Below are 20,280 nucleotides of genomic sequence, written 5' to 3'. Positions count from 1 at the left end.
CGTTTTTAGGAACAAACAGGGAGAGTTTTTAGGCAAGAAGGAGCATGATTGGCCACTTGTAATTCAGTAGACATTGAAAGTAGTGCCAATAAAAGTGCTAGACACAGCATAAATCAGACATAATAGTAGGGCTGTGAAAACACTTAAAACAAGTCGACGTTTCGATCCCTTATGCTCAATGTTACGGGACCATCATCAGGACTAACAATCCATACATTTGCTTGCCTGGTATAAACAATTAAACACACAACCGCCTATTGGAAAAAAGAATAAGGAGGAAGGTTGGGAAACAAAAGAAAGAAATATGCATGAACCCACTTAATTGTACTCTGAAAAAACTGACACTGCACTGTATTCGGAACCGACTTATCGTGTTCGTTAAATCCATGCAAGTGGTATCATTAGCCTTGGAACATGTGATTGTAGCAGTCCGTGTCTGTAGCCTTGAGTCACACAAGTCGTGAAGTAAGTGACATGTGTATGTGAAAAATAAAACTTTACTTTGATTACTGAGATCGGCAAAATTACTTAAAAATACATAAGTATTATCTGGCCACTTCCATGCAGCGTCCGCATTTATTCAGCATTTAAGGGCACTCGTGTCCGCTTTTGCATCATGCACATTCGTGCTCACACATTCACCACCTCTTAGAGTGACCGCTTACCCATATGGGTCGGGGGGTTTTTCAGGGAATTTTATTAAGTTGAGATAGGTCCTCGTTTTGATATTCGCCTGAATAGTGGGGGATGACAAAATATGAGCAATATATGAGCGCTGCGGGTTCATTTGCATTAAATTAAAGGATCACATGCAGCAGCAGAGGCTATTACCTGTTTAATACAGGTAGTTCCGTTAGGTCCACCTCATTTCCATTAAGACGGAATTTTCTGTGGAATAAATACAAGGGCGGCTTTCAGTGAGGGGATTGGTAACTAAGACCCGATTTTTAAAGGGGGAGAGCGAGCTTACCTTGCGGCGGAGATTGGCCTGATAGGTCCGATAATAATCAAAACGAGTCTGCAATTAAAAACTCTGTTTCAGTATAAGGTTTGCTCAAAAGTGCAGGGGGGCAGCATAGCGTTAATCGCTAATCGCTCAATTTGCTTACCAGTGGGAGGCGGTGCCTCCGTAGTGTCTGAGGTCCCTGGGTGCTCTGCCGAGTCGCAGTCACTGGGGCCAGACGGTCAGAACGCTTGATAAGCGTGCAGCATAAGAAATGGAGAAAGGACAAGGCGCACATGGGCGCCATCTTTGAGTGGGGTAATGATCATTGGAATCTGCTGCAGCGAGGGTTGCGAGCGTGAAATTGTGCAGAAGTGACTATAAATATCGGCGCAGTGATAGAGTGGTTAAAAGCTTAAACACGGGATATTTACATTAGGTACAATTCATCAATTTTCATATTTAAAGATTTATTGGCCATTAGGGCAGACTCATTTTCTCATTCCTAAATACATAATCTCCAGTCCATTGAGATTGTGAGAGGTCAGGATTTTCAAATTGCACCATTCATAATAATGTAGTCCAGTCCTCAGCGCGATTTAGACCATCGCGGATAGTGTTAAATTGAATCATAATCCTCAGCTCCTCTCTGTTGAGCATCTGTGTCAGGCTTCCGCCTCTTGGTGGCGGTTTGACGACTTTCAAAACAGTCCATTTGATGTCATTCTCATTGTGCCCCGCTTCATTGTAGTGATCCACAAGTGGTGCATTGGTGGTATGACACCTGATTCTACTCCGATGTTGGCAGATGCGGGTGTTCACTTTCTGTGTGGTCTGCCCTACATACATTTTACGACAAGGACATTCAATGGAGTAAATCACGTTCTGCGTGTTACAGTTTGACAATGATCGCCTCTCATACGTGATACTATTGTGGGTGAAATCTTTACCCTCCACCGTGAAGTCGCAGACGTTACAACCACCACACTTAACATGTCCTGTAATAGGGGGTAGTCCCCACAGTAGGTCAATAGTGGGATTTTGGGCAGGGGATGGTAATGCCGCTCTTACAAGGTGGTCCCTTAGATTTTTACTCTTTTTGAAAGCAAAAAGCGGTTTTTCAATGTTTAGGGTACCTACATTTAGCGTTGGCCAATGTTTTAGGACTGACTTCCTGATTTTGTTGGAGATTGGTGAGAAAGTTGTTACACACGCAATAATCTCTTTCTGGGTTTTATCCTTAGGGGATAGTATCCTTGGCACCAGCTAGAGTGTGAGGTTGCCTCCTTGGTATTCTCTAACCAATGGGGTAAGTTCCCCGGGGCAACCATGGGCAATCTTTCATTAGTTCCTGTTTCAAGACATTGAGAAAGAGAAGTTTGTTGGTTTCACATGCACAGCACTGAATGACAAAAGGCATCATGCAGAACATTGATGCAGCAGAGAGACTAGAAGGTCAGAAGGTTGTGTAGAAAATATACTCTCAGGTACTGGAAATTGGTAGTCATCATGGGATATTGCAAAAGAGTAAAATCCAAGGTTCATGCTGCTCTTGTATTCCACTGGAGAATCCTATCGGATTGTTGATGATAAAAAGGTTGAGAAGCAAAAAGTAGAAAAAATATAAGGCAATGGGAAATGACAATGAGGAATAGACCAAATCAAGTAATAAAATAGGGGATAAGGATGGGCAGATGAGTGTGGAGTGTATGAAAGGGGGAAGTAACGACTTGGAAGATGACAAAAACAAAGCTGGGAGCGATAAGGTTGACACTGCCATAACAACACCATTGGGTTTCCAGTCGTGTTGAATCACCACAGAAAAGATTTGAAAGTATGAGTTCATATATGTTTTAAAATGATTACATACAGATATTCAAGCAAAAGAGAATTTGAAAGAAGTAGTGTCAAAAAGGCCAAAAGTGCTATTGATGGTGGAGAATTTAACTTCGGCATTTTTAATATATGACAGCACCTATTGCAAATGCTTTCCAGAGTAATTCTTTGCTTTGTTTAAATACATGGGGGCAGATTTATGAAGGCCTTGCACTGCCGGTGCGTCACTTTTTCCCATGTTAAAAATGACGCACCGGCGGCGCAAGGCCTTCATAAATCTGCCCCATGGATATTATATATGAAAACCCCAGCTTTATTTTGAGGGTACTGGTTAGCTGTGTTATAAAGAGGAGTTTCAGACCAGGATGGTGGTGAACCCAGGCAGCAGGGAAAGTTTAAAAATTACCTATGGTTACAGTCACATAGCAAGTGAGATTCCAGTTCAGTATAGACCCTTTCTGGGATGTCCTTCCAATTCAGAGTAGAGGGACTTGCAAGAAGAGGCAAGTGTCCCACCCTTCCAGTACATTGTGCAATTGACATTTGGGGTAGGGCAACAGTTTAGAGGGAGGGGACAACAGGTTGCTACAGGACAGATAGCTTAGTTACATCAATCAACATATGTTACGTGGGAGCACTTGGTATTTTAGCTTTAGCCACATAAAGAGGCAGCAAAAATCTTTGAAAGGGGGGTTTAAGGCAGGTTTTCCTATTAAGTGTCAAGCACCTAGGTCGAAAAGGTGGGCAGATAATTTGAAACAATTCCGTCTGAACCATAGATTGTCAGCGAAAAGCTAATGTAGGAGGTAGGGGAAGGAATGCCAGTGGGCTCTTTTTCTTGCTGGCATTTGCCACATTTGATTGTGCCACCTTTAAGTGTGGTTCCCTAAAAGTAGGAGAGAGAATACTGGTTAAGTCAATAGCTGTCACAGCCAGAATGTGAGTCAGTACATGATTTCTACTTGGGGGAAGACCCACCAGACAAAAGCACCATTGTGGGGGAGGCCGATGCATTGGTAGGGTCCTTTAAGGGTTTGAGTTGATCTTGCAAAGTATGGCATAAAGTCAGGTTTCTATTTGTTACAGGTACAGCCTTTTCACTTTTAGGCTAACGATTTGATGGGGCATTTTTTCTGGATAGGGTGTTGCTATTGGGGTATTCACCTTGTTGTCCTTCTTTTAAGTTGTTAAGTAAATTTTGTACATGGGCTTTTTCAAACAGAACTATATTTACTTGTATGACTTCTTATTTAAAAGTCACATGGGATCCACAGTTTAATGTGGTGCTTAGGAGACTTGTTGGGATCCTATACAGTAAATCTAAGTTGCTCCTGAGAACATGGAAGGACCAGAAACAATAATGACATTTCTTAGCACATTTTTAGGCCCTGATTTAATTGGTTACAAGTACTCCGCCAAGCTGACAGAATCCCACCTACTGTATTTAGATGTGTGCTGGCTGAATCACCGTCCGCATTGACTGAGTGTTTTCTGTTGAGTAGATTGTTCACTGCTATTGACACTGCAGACTTCCCTGCAGGCTAACATTACTTCATCGCTGTCAGGGTGGTGGGATTGCACAGAACTTATTTAGATAATACTGTTGTGCTGCCGGAGTCCAAGTGACAGATTGCTGATGGAGTGATTCCTTCGCAACAAACATTGGACTATTCCTGTGGTTCCAGGATGGATGCTAGCATCACAACCTGATGTAGTTTGGGTAATTGTGTTCACCTGCATACCACAGTATAAAACAAATTCAATTTAAGACCACGATCCTTTGCCATTCTACTGCACTGCAAAAGTTTCAAGCAGAACTGTTGCCTTTTAAGTCAGGGATTTATTTTGGGCTTTTCCTGTTTTTTGTCCCTTATTACTTCTCTGATTTATTTTTTTGTGGATCATAACACTGATTACAGTTTCTGTTTGTTTGATAATGGCAGGCAGTACAAATCTCTGTTTTACAGAGAGAGAATTGTCAGTCATCGTAGATTAAAGTATTAGAGTAGAGCTAGAATTGTTTGCAGACCAAGTTCAAAATACAACTATATCTCAGAAAAGAGAAATGTGGGCTGGGATAGTTGACATAGTGAATGCAGAAGCAAACAACCTGTGTACACAGCAGGAATTTAGGAAGTGTTGAACTGACCTGCAGTGGAAAGTGTGTTCCCTGGCTCCAAGCATCACCTGAAGGCCCAGAGGGCTGGTGGTGGTTCTCCGTGCCCCCCCCTTACAACTGTTTCCTTTCGAGGAGAAGGTACTGCAGATCCTACATCCTTAAGTCTCGATAGGAATCTTTGGTGAATAAACAGATGTTGAAGCCTTCTATAAAATGATTCCACCTTGGGATAATCCATTTTCTCTTTACCTCTAACACATTCCAGGAAACTAATGAAATCATAATTACTAATTCAGTAACAACATGTGAGTGTTGGTTGGGAACAAAGGTAGGGGCAAGTTCTAGGGCACCAATGCTAAACAGATTGTTGACTATTATTATTGGAGAGGGAGCCCCACATTGTCCCACCCAGGTGTGCATGTTCGATCGACCACTGTTGGGAAACCTCCCCACTCCATCCCTAATGGGACCTGTTAGAAAGAGGGGTCTCTAGTTGGCAGAGGTAGGTACCTTTGTCCAAATAGGGACTCTTCCTTTTGGTCAGGGTAAGGGGGATACACTCCTAAAATAACTCCTGCTCACCCACTTGGTAGCATGGCACGAGCAGACAGGCATATCTCAGAGGCAGTGTGTAAAGCATTTGTGAACACATACTGTAATAAACTGAAAAAACTACAAATGGACACCACACCAGTTTAGAAAATAAAGTAATCTTTATCTAAACCAAGACAAGACCAAACAACAAAAATCCACAATACAGTATTAAAAATAAGGCTTTCAAATGGTGGAAATAGTTCAGGTCAATGCAAGTTGTAAATGTAACACTTTTCTCACAAAGTACCTTTGATGTGTCAGGCAAAACAAACAAAATGGCTGCAGGGAAGGTGATGCGTCGGTTCCTTACATGCAGGGAAGCTGATGCGTTGGTTCCTTGCTTCAGGGGAGGTGATGCATCGGCTCCTTACTGCAGTGTAGGGGAGTTGATGCGTCAGTTGCTTACCGGAGAGGAGGTGATGCTTCGGTTTCTCACTGCGTCCCCAATGATGCAACATTCTTGGCACCTCGAAGCGATGCGTCGATCTGGTACAATACGTGGGTTTGTGCAATCTTACTGCAGGCTTGCATCGCGATCGGTGTGGTGACCTTGGACTTCGGAGTTCGTTGCACCCAAGGGTCATGTAGTGATTTCTCTAGCCACGCCAGGCGCTGCGACGGTTTCTTCGGCGATGCACTGGTGCACTAATACACTGAAAAATCTACAAATGGACACCACACCAGTTTAGAAAAAAAAGTAATCTTTATCTAAACCAAAACAAGAACAAACAGCAAAAATCCACAATACAGTATTAAAACTAAGGCTTACAAATGGTAGAAATAGTTCAGTTCAATGGAAGTTGTAAATGCAACACTTTTCTTACAAAGTACCTTCGATGCGTCATGCAAAATGTAAATGTAAATGTAATTTGCACTTGTATAGCGCCTATCACCCAGGGGTCTCTAAGCGCTGTACAGATACCGCTGTGGAACCCTTCCTGGCCTGTACCTGTGAGGTGTCCACTCCTGGGCACCCCCAAGGTGAAGCCAGGCATCCTAGCGTTGTTAGGGCCGGTGTGGAGATTAAGCAAGCTATTGCCCAGAGTTGCAGAGTGGAACCCATGATTAGAGTAGGCACCGAGGCGAGAATTATCGGGTCCGAGGACATTGAGCCCAAGACCCTGCCACGACGGGGATTGAACCCTGGTCCCGGGCCGGACCTCTGCCTCAGGGTCTGCCGCTCTAATCGGTGAGCCACACTTCTCCACAAACAAGAAAATGGCTGCAGGGAAGGTGATGCGTCGGTTCCTTACATACAGGGAAGATGATACATTGGTTCCTTACTTAGGAGGAGGTGATGCGTTGGTTCCTGAATGCAGTGCAGGGGAGGTGAGGCGTCAGTGCCTTACTGGAGAGGAGGTGATGTTTTGATTTCTTACTGCGTCCCCCAATGATGCAACATTCTTGGCACCTTGATGCGATGCGTCGATCTGGTATGATGCATGGTTTCGTGCAGCCGCAAGACAGCGTTGCATCTGGATCGGTGTGTGGTGACCTCGGACTTCATAGATCGTTGCACCCAAGGGTCATGCATTGATTTCTCGAGCCACGCCAGGTGCTGGGACGGTTTCTTCGGCGATGCATCAGAAACAGGTGCAGATGCAACACACTTCTTCAATGTTTCGTCAATTTTCCGGCTCCCAGAGACAGTCTCTAGAGGTCTTAAACAGCAGCAGGCACCTCTTTGAAGGTTGGAATTCCCAGCAAGGAAATTCAGGGGAGCTGGTGGTGAAGTCCTTGTGTCCCTGAGACTTCAGAACAGGAGGCAATCTCAGTTTCAAGCCCTTGGAGATCTTCTTGCAAGCAGGTGACAAAGCAAACAGCAAAGTCCTTTTTCTCCTTTCCTTGGCAGCAAGCAGCCACTGCAGGCCAACCGCAGATGGCAAACAGCACAGGGGCAGTGTTCCTCCTCAGCTTCTCCAGCTCTTCTCCTTGCCAAAGGTTCCTCTTGATTACCAGAAGTTATCTAAAAGTCTGGGGTCTGGACCCCTCTTTTTATACACAGACATCCTTTGTACTGAAGGCAAAGAGTGTCTGTACCGAGCAAAAACAAGTTCTGTCCTCACTGGTGCAGCTTCAAGGCAGGAGGTGGAGACAGCATTGTTGAAGGCAGACCATCCCAATTCAGGTGAAAGGAAATCTCCTCTCTCTACTCTAAATGCAGTCCAGGTCTATTCAGTCCAGCCTTGGCTCATCAGACCTCTGGAGCCGCTGCCCCTCTCCAGCCCCTTCATCCAAAAGCCAGATATGCAATACACAAACCTAGCAGAGGCACACTGGATAGTTAGGCAAAAAAATACCTACTTTCTAAAAGTGGTATGTTCAAGCACAGGATTGAAAAATCACCCTCACTAAAAGATCCATTTTGACATTCTGAGTTCAGGCATACTAAACTTTACTTTTCTACCTTATTCCCAGGACCAGTTATGTTTATAAGATGTTATAAATGAAATCCCCATTCTGTCCAATGGGAACAGGTAGCCTTGAAATAGTAAAAAATTAAATTGGCAGTATTTCACCATCAGAACATGCCGCACCCACCAGGGAATTTTCTACCTTTCACATACAATGCATCTCTGCCCACAGGGGTAACGTGGGCCTACCTTAGGGGTGACTCATATGTAGAAAAGGGGAAGTTTAGGGACTTATAAGTGTGTGCACTTGCCAAATCGACATGGCAGTCCCAGACTGCACACACGCTCTGCAATGGAAGGCCAGAGTTACATCATACAGGCTGCTTCTGTGGGTGGCATAATCAGTGCTGCAGCCCACTAGCAGCATTTGATTTACAGGCCCTGGGCACACACAGTGCACTATTCCAAGGTCTGACAAGTAAATAAAATATGCAATCATAGAATCACGGATCCATTACAATTTACAAAGGGAGCACTTGCACTTGGCACTGAACAGCAGTGGCAAAGTGCCCAAAGAATATACACCAGCAGAATGGAGTCCAACACACAGCAAAAAAACAGGCGACAAAGGCTAAAAATGTAGGGGAGTCCCACACCAATGGTGCCTGGTCTAACATGAGTCCCCTCCAGCTAAAATGTGGGGGAACTACCCACCCTTTTGGGAGTTCTCGTCATTAGGGCAGAAAAATCTGGACAGACCATCAGCATTGGCGTGTTCTGTACCGGGGCAATGTTCCAACATAAAGTCCATCCCCTGTAGGAAAATGGATGGACCACCTCAACAGCTTTGGATTTTCACCCCTCATCTGCATCAACCATCTGAGGGGCCTGTGGAATGTCTGAACCTGGAAGTAAGTCCCAAGCAAGTATGGCCTCAGCTTCTTCAGCGCCCAGACCACAGCAAATGCCTCACGCTCAATTGCACTCCAACTTTGTTCCTGTGGAAGTAACCTCCTACTAAAATGGCTATAGGATGGTCTAGGCCCTCCTCAGTCAGCTGTGAAGAGAACACAGCCCTCACATCATGTACTGAAGCATCTGTTTGCACAATTAACTCTTCTGAAAAGTAGGGTGCCTTAAGTACAGATGGCACATGGCAGATTTCAGGGCATCAAAAAGCTTCCTGGCAGGCGTCAGTCCAGTTCACTTTCTGGGGCTGCTTCCTGGAAGTCAGCTCTATCACTGTAATACCCTGTTTTTCCTAAAAAGGCTCTCACCTCTTTCTGGGTCTTTGGGGGGTGCCCAAGCCAGAATCGTATCAATCTTTGGCTGTAGGGGTGCCACCTGGCCCCTCTAGGCCTGGTGTCCCAACTACACCACAGAACCCTGCTCGATCTGGCACTTACTCACCTTGATCATGAGGTCTGCCCTCTACAGAGCCTTCAAGACTTCCCTGAGGTGGTGCAGATATTCCTCCCGAGTGCCACTGAACATTGCAATGTTGTGCAGGTAGGCTGTGCTGAAATCCTCCAGTACAGCCATCACCTGGTTGACCAACCTCTGAAAGGTGGCATGGGCATTCTTCAACCCAAAGGGCATCACCCAGAATTGGTAGTGCCCCTCTGGCATTGAGAATGCTGACCTCTCCTTTGCCCCATCAGTTAAGGCAATCTGCCAGTACACAGACACTAAGTCAACAGTGCTGAGGTACTGGGCAGCTCCTAACCGATTGATGAGCTCATCAACTCTGGGGGTGGGGTGCGCAACAGTTCTGGTGACCTAATGGAGCTCTCTATAGTCCACACAGACCCGGAGTTCTGGTGTGGCACCGGGTGCAACAGCCATTGGGACCAAGAACACTGGGCTGCCTCAAGAGCTGTTTGAGGGCTCAATCACCCCTAGCATCTTGTAGACCTCTGCATTGATGCAAGCCTTGACTCTGTCAGTCAATATGTAAATGTTGTGCTTTACAGGTGGACTGTCACCAGTTTAATTATCATGGACACTCCACTGAGTGACACCAGGGGTCAGGGAGAACAGAGCAGCAAACTTTCCCAACAGTTGGAAAGTCATTCTGCTGTTCAGGAGTCAGATGCTAAAAGAACAATTGATGGACAGAATGCAGAACAATGTCATACATTCACCCCAGTACAGAGATCTGGGCCTAAATCCAGCCTTTTTTTGCCCATCATGCCATTCTAGTTTGGACCCAGCCCTATGCAAATCAGTCTTCACCCTGTGCCCAATGGGAACAGTCCAGCCCAAACTGCCAGGCCAGGTCCTCTCTGGACTGGAAACTGTTATATTGCATATCAGTACCCTGATATAGGTCCAGGGAACATCATACACTTTCCCTACAACATCTCCCCAACATTGCATATGAACGAGCCTTATAAGGACAGAACTCCAAATAAGGACAGACTGCCTTGTATGGACATAACACCTTATAAGGACTGTTGCCTTTTATGGACTAAACCTTTCACCTAGTTCCATGCTGAGAGTGAGTTTTTCCCAATCGATATTGCTAAGACGTCATCCTTAGCACATATGAATAATTTATTTGTAATTTATATTTATATAGCGCTTTATCACCAACGGTCTCTAAGCGCTTGAGAGAAGACAGCTGCTTTGAGTTATTGATTTGGAGACAGTACTTACTGTGAGGCCCAAGCTTCCTTAAAAAGTAGGGTCTTTAGTTGTTTCCTAAATGGGAGCAGGGCACGTTGCTTTCGGATGCCCACAGGGAGCCTGTTCCAGATCCGTAGAACACTGATGGAAAAAGCTCTGCCACCAAGGGAAACCAGGCGGGAGCGGGGGCAGACTAGGACCCTGGCCTCCAAAGATCGGAGTACTCTGGTTGGGACATAGTTGGCTAGGCTGTCTTTGATATATTTTGGTGCCTGGCCAAAGATGGCTTTGTGTGCAATACAAAGTCCTTTAAATTTTATACGTTGCCTGATCGGCAACCAGTGAAGTTGACGCAGAAGGGGGGAGGCATGGGTGCAGCGGGGGACCTTGAACACCAGGCGAGCCGCATCGTTCATAATAGTCTGGAGTCTGGCTAATTGGTAGTCTGGTAGCCCTAAATAGACTGAATTACCATAATCCAACCTGGACATGATGAGTGCTACTACCACTCGTTTAAGAGTATCCAAGGTAAGAAGGGGGGCCAGTTTCCGCAGTTGCCTTAGTAGGTTTGAGCAGACACCCACAGTAGTCGAGACTTGCAGTGCCATAGTTAGTTTGTCATCGATCTTGATGCCTGGGCTTTTTACTGCCGAGGCTGGCTCGGGGTATTTGCCCAATTCTTGTGGCCAAAAGAGGCTGCTCCATGCATTGGTGACAGAGGTGACGGCCAACACCTCCGTCTTATCTGGATTGATTTTCAAAGAGTTGGCAGTCATCCAATTAACAATGTATTTAAGAATGTTCTGAACTCTAGTATGGGCTAAAGGGGAGTTATCGATCTGGATAATAATTTGAGTATCGTCCGCATAGTTATATAATTGACACTCCATCTGATTCAGTGCCAGTAACAATGGTTGAAGGTATGCATTGAACAGGAGGGGTGACAACGCGGATCCCTGCGGGACTCCACATGGGAGTGTGCCCGGCCTAGATACCGCATCTCCCAGCTGCACTCTCTGGGAGCGCTCTTCCAGAAAGGAGGTGAACCATGTCAGAGCTAAGCCCTGTACCCCAAAATCATGCATCCGCGATAGAAGAAGCTTGTGGTTTACGGTATCAAAAGCCGCGGATAAGTCTAGGAGGATCAGGGCACAGGGAACCTTAGAGTCGGCCTTAAGTCTCAGTCCATCTAGTACTGATAGCATGACAAGTTCTGTACTATGATGCGCTCGAAAGCCTGACTGGTTGAATTGTAGAAGGTCGTTGGCCTCCAAACGGTATGTGAGAGAGGCGAGCACATGCTGTTCGAGGACTTTGGAGAGGAAAGGGAGCTGGGAAATTGGCCGAAAATTCTTTAGATTTGTAATGTTTGCCCCAGGTTTTTTCAAGAGGTGGATCACGCGCGCCTCCTTGAAGCCTCTCGGGACTACTCCAGTTTCGAGGGAAGAGTTCAGTAATGATAGAATCTCGTCTTTAATCCCTGGAAGGGCCATCTTGTAGGTCCTGGGCGGACAGGGGTCTGCTGGTGAACCAGACTTCACGCGCCCCAGAAGTGAGGCAAGTGTTTCAGGTGCTAGCGGGGGAAATGAGGTAAGGATCTCCTCTACGGTAGAGCATGCGAGAGCAGGTTCCAGGGGACACGGAAGCTGTGGCGTGTCTTTATTAGTGGTCAGGAGGTCCTCCACTTTAGAGATAAAGAAGGTTTGAAAATTATCACAGTCTTCTATCCCAAAAGAGGGCTTCTGTTCTTTAACCTGTCTAAGTTCTTTAAGGACTTTAAACATTTCTTTTTGCGTATTTGGGACAGAGGTTATTTTGTTTTCGTAGAAGACAGCTTTCCTCCGTAGGATGGCCTTTTTATAAGTGGCAAAGGCTCCAAGATACTTAGAGCGGGCGATTGGATCGGACTTTCCGCCAGGCTCTTTCGCTTTGGCGGAGCTGTTATTTAAGGCTCTGGAGGTCCTCATTAAACCATGGGGCTCCCTTCCCCTTATCTTTAATCTTTACCCTGCGTGCGGGTGCACTATCCAGGAATTACAATTTACCTCTCCCATCGACGCACAAGGTTTAATCCCCAACGTCATCCTCAAACTGAACAATGGGGATCACACGCACTTAGACAGTATAAATACAGCACCTTTTGCTATCAGAAGGCACTGAGACTTCAAGGCTGACCAAATGACCAGAGACGCTGTGGCTCCGGTATGCCATCGCTCCAGCTGACAGTGGTCTGATGATCCCTTGCGGGGTGTCCAGCTGAAGTCCAGGACGCAGTCCCACACTCTCACTATTCAGGTATGCGGGTTCAACTAAATCCTAGTGGGATTCTTGGCTCTTAGATTTAGGCTCTTAGGCTCTTTAGCACCTACTCACATGCTAGGTACACATCCGGGTTGAGAGAGGCAGAGACAGCACATGCTGCGCTGTAGGAGAAGAGTCCAAGTGAGGCATTCCCTACATTGCCGCCAACCCGATGAAGTGTCACCAGTCACTTCTATAGGTACAATGCGACCTATCACCAACTGAAGAAACAGGTCAAAACCTTTTCTTTTTTCACTTTACTCACTATTCCACACTGGTCCTGAAAAAAGCCTACCGACCTACATAGGCGAACAGGGCTGAAACATGTCGGCCGCATTTTAACCCCACTATAATTAGTGGGCTTGAATTCCTAACCATTCAATAGCTGAACACTAGAAATCTACTCATTGAGTTTACCTGAACCCAGACCAATTAAAGTTTCAGTCTGATTGTTTGTGTATTTTAAAGAACTTTCCTTGAGCACTTATCACTCACTGTTCACGATCACTACTGTTTTAACCAAGGGTAAATACCTCCAGGCGGAGGGTGCATAAAATACTGACCCAAGGATTATGCACACACGTGTCAATAGGAGCGGGGAGACAACATATACCACTACGAGAACCTACATTACACGTGCATTAGGGTCTTGTACTTGGGAGACACCCCACACCAACCTGCATACCCTGGTTATGCAGGACAAGTGATCCTTCCCCCCGTGATTCATTGAGGTACACTTAGGTACATCTAGAAAGGCATCTTAGGTGTATGCACTTTATTTTATAAATGAATTTCATATTCATGTATGTGATCCAGACTATTGCAAAATGGTAGAACAATAATATTCCTTTTTATTTACTGTACTGCTGGTTCTATATCTCTGCTACTGTGTTACAGTTGTAGCAGTGCACTTATTTTACTGGGGAAGAACAACGGTACAATAAATTCTTATTGTAAACACCCTCAACTGTTTCTTCTGTGTATATCTCTGAGAGCAAAACAAGCAAGCACGAGTGACTGGGTGAAAAGTAGTATATTGTTTCCACGAGTCTGAGGTTATTATGTTCTGAGGTTGCCAAAAGCTAATCTCTCTGATAACAGCAGATTCTAGTGGCGCTGCAAGCTAGCTAATGCGAAAACATAGGCTTTCATATTCGTTGGGGGTGTAAAGAGTCAGTTTGCCACCAAGCCCACAGTGTATGTCATCCCAGAAACCGGTCCCAGGATGCTTGTTTCCAGTTCAGGGAAGACCCAGCTTGGCAGTTCGGGCTAGACTGTTCCCATGAGACACAGGTCAAGACTGATTTGCAAATAGCTGGGTCTGAACTGAGGTGGCGAAGTGAGCTAAATAATGATGATGGATTCAACCCAGATCTGTGACTGGGGGTAAGTGTCTGAAAAGTTTCAGCTATCCATCCATCATCTCCTTGTGTTTGCTTTGTTCGCCCTAAGTTGGCAGTGTATGCCCAGACGTGGGTCTCTTGCTCACTTTGCCACTGGATTCAAGCCAGCCTGGTTGATGAAGGGTGTTACCCAGAAACTGGTCCCAGGATGCTTGTTTCCAGTTCAGGGAAGACCTGGCTTGGCAGTTCAGACTGGACTGTTCCCATGAGGCACAGGGTCAAGGCTGATTTACATATAGCTGGTTCTGAACTGAGGTGGTGAAGTGAGCTAAAGAATGATGATGGATTCAACCCAGATCTGTAACTGGGGGTGAGTGTCTGAGACATTTCAGCGCTCCGTCCACTATCTCCTTATTTTTGCTTTGTTCGCCCTAAGTTGGCAGGGTAAACCTAGACATGGGTCCCTTGCTCACGTTGCCACTGGATTCAAGCTGGCCTGGCTGATGAAGGGTATTACCCAGAAACCGGTGCCAGGATGTTTTTTTCTGGTTCAGGGAAGTCTTTGCTTGGCAGTTCGGTCTGGACTGTTCACATGGGGCACATGGTCAAGACTGATTTGCATATAGTTGGGGTTGAACTGAGTGGGTGAAGTGAGCTAAAGAATGATGATGGATTCAACCCAGATCTGTGACTGGGGGTGAGTGTCTAAAAAGTTTCAGTGCTCCGTCCATCATCTCCTTGTGTTTGCTTTGTTTGTACTAAGTTGGGAGGGTGTGCCCAGACGTGGGTCCTTTGCTCGCTTTGCCACTGGATTCAAGCTAGCCTGGCTGATTAAGAGTTTTACCCAGAAACCGGTCCCATGATGCTTGTTTCTGGTTCAGGGAAGACCTGGCTTGGCAGTTAGGGCTGGACTGTTCCCATGAGGCACAGGGTCAAGACTGAATAGTTTCAGCGCACCGTCCATCATCTCCTTGTGTTTACTTTGTTCAGGAGTGAGGGCGGGAGAGAGTGATACACCGTTCACTGACCCATAATGCACCTTTGCAGACAGAAGGTCAGGAGGAGGCTCCGTCTCCTCTTCCATTCCAGCATCTGTTGCTAGGAGCATGCCCACTTTGGACCTCTCCAACTGGGCATCAGGCAGTTTACATGCAGGACCAGCAAAGGGTGCCTAGGAGACTGCAAGTCCACCAAGTAGGTGAGATTACTCTTGCACTCCACCTCCTCAAATGGTCCGGTCCACTTATGCTGGAGCGCACAAGGCTCCACTGGGGCCATGATTCATACTTTTTCTCACGGCTGAAACTCGATCAGAATGGCATTCTGATCATACCCCCCTTCCATCTCCTCCTGGCTGGCTTCCAGATTCGCTTGAGTGAGTTGTCTGAAGCTCTTAGTCTGGTTTCTCAAGGTTGGCATGTAGCTAAATGCACCCGGTTTACTGGGAGCTTTCTCCCAACCTTCTTTCACCAGACTCAGAGGTCCTCTTATAAGATGGCCGTACAGCAGCTCAAAGGGACTGAACCCTAAGGACTTCTGGGGCACCTCTCTGTAAGCAAACAAAAGGCATGGTGAGAGCACTTTGCACTTATGCATCTTCGGTTCACCAAGACCCATAATCTTGCCCTTCAGGGTACATTTGAATTTGTCAACCAGCTCATTACCTTGGGGGTGGTAAGGAGCGGTGAACTTATAGGTAACACTGCACTCCTGCCACAGGGACTTCATATACTTCAATATGAGGTTGATACCACGGTCAGACACCACCTCTCTGGGGAACCCCTAAAGGGAGAAAATCCCCATCAATGCACAACCTACCATGGGGGCAGTCACTGTCCGGAGAGGGATGGCTTCCGGGTACAGGATGGCATGGTCCGCCAAGACCAGGATGAATGTGTTGCCCATGGCTGTCTTAGGATTGAGGGGTCCCAAAATGTCAATACCCACCCTCTCAAATGGGGAGCTGACCACAGGGAAAGGTTGGAGAAGAGCCTTACACTTCCTCTCAATCTTGCCACTTTCCTGGCAAGTCTGGCTAGACCTACAATGAGTATCAGAGTGCTTGCGCATCTTGGGCAAGTAGAAGTGGGTGACAAGTCTTTCAAAGGTCTAGTCTTGCCCAAATGCCTTGCCAAAGGCACATCAAGAGCCAGACCCAGTAGGAAGGCTCTGAAGCACTGAGGTACCACCAGCACATGAGCTGACCCAGGCTCAGCAACCTTAGGCTCGCTGTAAAGGAGATCATTCTCCTAGTATATCCAATGTGATCCAGACTGATCACCTGCTGCCTGATTTGCAGCCTGTTGCCGCAAGCCAACAAGAGAAGGGAACTTATGCTGCTCCTGGCAGAACTCCTCCCTGGTGAGGTATCCTACCTGTTACCAATGGTCAACTCAGGCAGGTCCCCCAGTTCAGGCACTTGTTCCCCTGTAGGGTCCGGGTCATCCCCCTCAAGGTTTGCCTCCTCCTGGAATGTGGGAACTTCAGGGCCTGGTTTCCCATGCCCCCTGCCTATTTTCTTCCTGGCAGGCACCAGGGCCACTCTTTCAGGCTCCAGGTCCTCCTGTATGCCCTCACCAGCTGCCATGGACAAAGTGGTCACACATGTCCCCTCAGGCAGACCCAACATCCCTAAATGAGACCTCTGCTCCACCTTCACCCAAGTCTAGCTCTCAAAATCATTCCTTAGCAGACAGTCAACAGGCACGGGTGACCTCACAATTAATCTCAAGGTACCTGAGACCCCCCACTCAAAGGAAATCTGTGCCACTTTGCAGAAGCACTCTGAGTTGTCAGCTGCAACTACTGGGTAGAATGTGTCGGGGACTACCGGCTCTTCAGACACCAGCTAACAACTGACAGCTGTCACACTGGCTCCAGTATCTCTCAGGGCCTCCACACTATGACCATTGATGGTCACCCACTGCCTATATGTTTTAGTGTTATCAGGCTGATGAGCTCTTGTGACTATCTCACTGTCTTCTAAACAGACCAGGGACATCTCTGTGGGACACCACCCACCTTGGGCACCCGACTCCTCCCTCAGGGCTGCACTAGCCAGTTCCAGGGGTGGTGCACCAGTGGGTACAGCAGTAACCAGTTTGGGACACCTAGGATCCCCCCGGAAGTGGCCCACCTCTCCACAACTAAAACAGGTCTTGGGACCCCTCTGAAAAGCCTTACCTGTTAGGACCCATGGTTTCTTCTCAGTGGTAGGCTGGGAACCCTTACCTTGGTTCCCTTGGGGATTACTCTGGGGCCCTTTTTTGGAACTCCTTCTGTTTACCCTTGTCCCCCCACTCTTTTGCTGGGGACCCTGCCCACCTTTGGTGGAGTCTCCCACAGGACCCCTTTGGACCCTGGTGCTGACCCAGCGGTCTGCCTCAACAGCAAGCTTTCTGAGATCAATCAGCTTACTGTCAATCAGGTACTAACGTAGCTCTGGATAACAATTATCTGACAAGTGCTCCCATGCAACCAAATCATAGAGCCCATGCAAATCATTTACCTTGCTACCCTTCACCCAACCATCCAGCACTCTGCAAACGTAGGCCACATACTCCACCCAAGTACTTGACTCCAGCTTCTTACAGTTTCTAAATTTCTGCCTATGAAGTTCTGGGGTCAACCCAAACCTGGCTATCAAGACTTTCTTCACGGGGACATAGGACAACTGATCCTCAGTGGGTAAATCTTGCAATGTCTCCCTTCTTTCACTGATGAGGCGGCCCTACAACCCCACTCCCCAATCTCTCTCAGGGACCCGGTGGCACTTATTGCTACTTCATAGGCCTTAAACCGCTTCCCAATGTCCTCATGCTTCATGAACTCTTTGATAACATCTTTGAGAATATATACCTTTCCTTTCCCAAGTACTGATGGTGTGCTGCCACCAGAGGGTTTGATCACTAAACTCTTTGCTTTCAGATCCAACTCCCTCAACCCTCCTTCATGCTCTAAAAGCATATTGTTTTCCTCGTTGGCCAATTTTGTGCTCTCCAACTCCAATCTCTTATTCTCTAAGTCACCCTGGCTCCCTAGGTTGAGCTTAGTAAGCTCCAATTCATGCAGTCTGCTTCTCTCCCTGTCCTCCAAATCCTCTGGAGACAGACCCTTTGAAGACACACTGCTGCCTACCCTGGAAGGCAACTTCCCCCCAGTCAGGCCCAACAGTCCCTCCGGCTGCCCATCAAAATTCTCTCCCTCCGCCATTGGTTCATTAGGATGCTCACTGGTATTCCTAGATTCCAACCAGGCCCTTAGCGCCTTTTGGTACTCCTCTTTTCCGGTGAGGCCTCTCACAGAGATTTTTAATTATTACAGACAGCTTTGAGTTGTGGCACAGTGTAGGTATCAACCCTCTCGTCTTGAAATTCAATATCCACAGATGCAATGGATGCTGGTTTAATCATGGTGAAAATTGGCAATCCTCAAGATGCAAAACATTCCAAGTAAGAAAACCCAAACAAATGTACGTGGTTGCATAATGTTCTGCACTATACTAGTAGTGCACACCAATCACTGTCTGCCACAAATGCAAGTCCAGATCCTCATCATTGACCACTAATGTTAGAAATGGGGGTCTCTAGTTGGCAGAGGTAGGTACCTTTGTCCAAATAGGGACCCTTGCCTCTAGTCAGGGTAAGGGGGATACACTCCTAAAATCACCCCTGCTCACCCCCTTCGTAGCTTGGCGTGAGCAGACCGTCTTATCACAGAGGCATTGTGTAAAGTATTTTTGAACACATACAGTAATACAGTGAAAACACTACAAATGAACACCACACCAGTTTAGACAAATAAGTAATCTTTATCTAAACCAAAACCTGACAAAAAAACAAAAATCCACAATACAATATTAAAATTAAGGCTTTCAAATGGTAGAAATAGTTCAGTACAATGCCAGTTGAAAATGCAACACTTTTCTTACAAAGTACCTTGGATGCATCACGTAAAATAAACAAAATGGCTGCAGGGAAGGTGATGCGTTGGTTCCTTACACACAGGGAAGGGGATGCGTTGGTTCCTTACCAGTGAGGAAGTGATGCATCATTGTTTTATTGCATGGGGAGGTGATGCGTTGTTTTCTTGCTATGTCCCCCAACGATGCAACAGTCTTGGTGCCTGATGCAATGTGTCGATCTGGTACAATGCGTGCTTGCATCAGGATCGGTGCAGTGATCTCAGACTTCAGAGATCGTTGCACCCGATGCATCGTGCAGCAATTTCTTGAGCTGCGGCAGGCACTGTGACGGTTTCTTCGGAGATGCATCGGAAACAGGTGCGAATGCGACAAGCTTCTTTGATGTTGCATCGATTTTCCAGTTCCCAGTGACAAACAGTCTCTAGAGGTCCCAAACAGCAGAATGCACCTCGTTGTAGGTTGGAATTCCCAGCAAGGAAATTCAGGGGAGATAGTGGTGTGGTCTTTGTGTACCTGAGACTTCAGAACAAGAGGCAAGCCCAGTTTGAAGCCCTTGGAGATCTTCTTGCAAGCAGGTATCAAAGCAAACTGCAAGGTCCTTTTTCTCCTTTCCTTGGTAACAAGTAGCCACGGCAGCCAACCCCAGACAGCAAACAGCACAGGGGCAGTATTCCTCCTCAGCTTCTCCTTGCCAAAGGTTTTTCTCGAATCCCAGAAGTGATCTAAAAGTCTGGGGTCTGGGCCCCTCTTTTTAAATACAGAAATCCTTTGTTCTCTGAAGGCAGAGAGTGTCTGTACGGAGCAAAAACCAGTTCTGTCCTCACTGGTACAGCTTCCTGGCAGGAGGTGGAGATAGCATTGTTGAAGGCAGACCATCCCCATTCAGGTGAAAGGAAATCTCCTCTCTCTACTCTAAATGCAGACCATGTCTATTCAGCCCAGCCTTGACTCATCAGACCTCTGGAGCCGCTTCCCCTCTCCAGCCCCTAAGTGTTTTTTCTTTGTTCGCCCTAAGTTGGCAGGGTATGCTCAGACGTGAGTCCCTTGCTCACTTTGCCACTGGATTCAAGCAAGCCCAGCTGAAGACGGCTGTAATGCCAGAAACCGGTTCTGGGAAGCTTGATTCCGGTCCAGGGAAGACATGGCTTGGCAGTTCGGGCTGGACTGTTCCCAAGAGGCACAGGGTCAGACTGATTTGCATATGGCCATGTCTGAACTGGGGTGGCGGAGGGAGCTAA

This window comes from Lissotriton helveticus, chromosome 1_1 (assembly GCF_964261635.1).
Source record: "Lissotriton helveticus chromosome 1_1, aLisHel1.1, whole genome shotgun sequence".
NCBI classification, from domain to species: Eukaryota; Metazoa; Chordata; class Amphibia; order Caudata; family Salamandridae; genus Lissotriton; species Lissotriton helveticus.
The sequence above is the reverse complement of the archived record's forward strand: the minus strand, read 5'-3'. Positions refer to the sequence as shown.